Raw genomic sequence first — 3,922 nt, forward strand, 5'->3', positions numbered from 1 at the left:
AAAAGTTACACTCTATCATCACCTAATAATGAGGATCTGGAAATGAGAAAGATAGTGTCTAAGAAGACATGTAGATATGGAAACAATGAAATTATGTAAAAGAGGATACCTACCATCATGAATCTCCTGCTATAATGGTCCATATCTTCAAATTTAGAAGCTAAATCAGACATTCCTTATTGAAGTTATTTTTGCCATTATAGTTTTTCACAATAATGTGAATCACAACCAATAAAAACCAATTAATCATCTGCCCTCTATTGCTATTCTCATATAGCATAGTATAATAACCTTAAAATTCTCTAAATAACTAGATATTTAAAATTATCTGGTAGAAAAATTATCAATAGAAGAAATTTTTCTGAGTGTGTGCAGTGATGAATATGTTCCTTTTTCTGTTCTGGTCATTACATGCTATATACATGTTAAAACATTATGCTTTATTCAATAATTTTCTTAATTATTGTGTAGTCAATCATACAAATATTAAAAATAAATTATTCCATCTTTGACATTTTCAAAGTGTTAAAAGTTACTCTCCATCTTCAGTAAAGCTCTAGAAATTGAAAATGAGAAAGACAGGCAATGTCAAAGGAGACATGTGAGGGTGATGTATGTAGACGACAAAAACACCTTATTTGAACTATTGTTTTATAAATGGACTCACTGACTTGGTCTATTTTATGGACGGCATGTTTTGTTTATTCTTGTTGATGTTTTGAGGTATCTCAAAGATGCCTGCCCTGAGTTACCTAATTATTACCCTTTGTGCAAGAAGAAACTCTGTCTTGTTATCATTGAAGACCCATTCTTACCTCTTAAAAAGGTTCATTCTCCCATACATGCTATATCATACAAGAATTCTATGTGGTTTTTTTATGAATAGTAAGTGGCATCTGTTAATTCCATTCTAGTCCTGAGAATAACACTTTACTATAGGCTCATAGTTTTCAAAACCTATTTTAACAACTTAGTAAAATCACTGTTGTTACAGAAGAGTGCCAACCAGAAAATGTCACTCATATCTTCTACAAAATCAACAAATGCTTTCTCCTGCCTAAATTTTTATGGTTTCAGTCATTTGGACAACCAACAGGTTGGTTTTCAGGTTAAATAATCAGAAAACCACAACGATATACCCTTGCATTTTGAGCTTGCATAGGAATACACATACACAAACTCCAACACCAAATTTGAGTGAGAATCATTCACTTCTTTTGAATAATCGATCAAAATCTGTTATGCCAAACTTCCAGGAGCCATCGAGGAGAAGCTTAAAAACTGGCAAGTGATCTTCCTGAGATGGTTCAGCCATAGACTATAAAGCTATGAAAAATTCATTCTTTTTCCTAAGGCCTGAGAGATTATATTTGAGGAAATATTCCTGCTATTAATCTGATTTTCCTGTTATTATTAATAATATATCACAATCACTAGGTATTAGACAACCATTTTGAACAGAATTCGGCAGAACAATGAAGATATACTGTCTTGTAGTGATGCTATATATATAGGCAAATAGATGATTTCTTAATTGTTACTGATGATTCTATAAGAATTCTTAAAATTTTATTAGTAATTATTAAGTACTTTTATACCAGGTCTGCTTGGTCTTAATGAAGAGGTAATAGTTTTTTCTTTACAGACTTGAATGGAATTATGAGATAAGTATGTAGCTGAGCCCAACTGATTTGCATGCAGATGTATGAATATATATGTGGTTTATGTGAGTTCAAGTATAATTGCTTATGTAAAAGTTTTTCCTTCTGCTAGCATGACTCTCTTCTCCTGGTTCAATAAAAGTTTAGTGCCTCAAACCTCCATCCAGCTTGACAAGCTAGAGGCAGAGGCTTCTGGGCAAGGGTAAAATGTCCCTAGCAATTACTCTTTGACTTAACACCCTGCTGTTCTAAGATGAGGTGCTAAATGCCAAAGACTGTAGTTTCTGGCCTCAGTGGAGCTCAGACAGGCAGGTCAGCTAAGATTGCAAAGTAACATACACTTAAGACAAGTAAATATTTAATCATAAAAAAGGCAGCCTGGGATCCAGTTCAAGAGGAGGTTCCAAGGCTGGACACTATGGAGGACTCAGCAAAAGGGATCTATCATGACTGCCTTCTGAAAGACCCAACAAGCACCTGAAAGAGTCAGATACAGATATTTGCACCCAACCAATGGACAGAAACTGCTGACTCCTGTGGTTGAATTGAGAAAAGGCTGGAGGAGGCTAAGGAAGTGGGTGACCCTGTAGGAAGACCATAGTCTCAATTAACCTGGACTCCTGAGGTCTCTCAAATACTGAACTACCAACCAGGCAGTATACATCAGCTCATATAAGGGCCCCTGACACATATACAACAGAGGACTGCTGGGTCTGGGTTCAGTCAGAGAAGATGCACCTAACCCTCAAGAGACTGGAGGCCCCAGGGAGTTTAGAGTTCTGGTGGGGTGGGGGGTAGGGGGTGGGGCCTGGGGCCATCCTTATGGAGACAGAAAAGCAGGGAGGAGATATGGGATGTGGAACATTTGGAGGGTGGACCAGGAGGGGAATGGGTTCTCAGGTGTAAATAAATAAATAAATTAATTAATTAATTAATCAATTAAAGATTTTAAAACGGTAACCTTAAATATCTTAGTATACCAAGTCTTGCTTCCACTGAGTTTCTTCCCCATTAGCTACTTTCAAGAGTGGTCCAGAAAGAAGAATTGCAAAAAAAATCATTCCAATAATTACATCTTGATCAAGATTTTATCACGTTTTCTCAACACATTGAATATTCATATATTTTTCACATACTCTCATCTTGAAAATAGGTAGAGCAGCTTGCAGATATTTTAAAATTTCACACTATGTCATCAAAAATTTTAATTAAATGCTTGATGTCAAAATCATGTTAAGGGATAAATATGTTGTCTGTGACAACGATGGCTATGTGGAGTTTTATTTTCACTAATAAAACAAGACACACATTAATTATATAGACATATGGTGCTAAATGATATCCTTGAAGGCATATTTGAAAAAAAACACACTATTAATTAAAAATTAATACTTTTGTATTTGTGTTAGTATTTTGTAATTCTGGACGTAATGAAATTTGTTTTATACACCAAGCAGGCCCTGAACATATAGATATCCTCTTGACTTGGCCTCCTGAGTGATGGAAGCAGAGACATGAGACACCACACCCAGCCTTAAAAGTTAATTTGCTTAAAGTAGTAAGCAAATTGATATGATATTTAAATTTATAAAATGAAGCAGAAAATATTTATTCTATAAGAATTAGCTAATATCATACTCTTTGTTGGGATGATCTTTAAATTATTAATGCCTACATATATAAACACATATGATGTTAAGGGTCCTATTTTAACATGCTTCCCAATATTTACATTTTCTAATTAAAAGATAATTAAAGCAATTCTGAGGTTGTTCACAAAGATTCAAACAATCATAGTACTTAATTGTTTAATTAATCATGACTTTATATAAAAGAATGAGTATAAAGATACTTAGATATACTACCAAGAAATACTTAAAAAGTTTTATAAAAATTGTTTTTCAACCGAGAAGGAAATAACATTTAGAACTTGTCCACATTTTCTGCTCAAATATACTACAGAAAACAGTTGAGCTCAATGTCATCAAATAAGTTTCAACTGTGGGTCACTTTGACAAGAAGATAGTGACTCTTTGCCTACAACAGACATAAAAGAAACTGCATTCCCTCTTATCTAACTGCTGCCTTACACTGTATGTCAGAACGTTTTCCTTCACCTATTGGTGTCTTATATTTTTTCACAAATGCTGTGGCTATTTACTCATTTGTTTCTTCCTAGAGAATTTTCAGTCTGCTTGGAGTCATATGGCCATTTGCATTTATAATCTGTGACCAATTATTGGGTTTCATAAGACATTTCT

This window comes from Mus pahari, unplaced genomic scaffold (assembly GCF_900095145.1).
Source record: "Mus pahari unplaced genomic scaffold, PAHARI_EIJ_v1.1 scaffold_10727_1, whole genome shotgun sequence".
Taxonomy (NCBI): domain Eukaryota; kingdom Metazoa; phylum Chordata; class Mammalia; order Rodentia; family Muridae; genus Mus; species Mus pahari.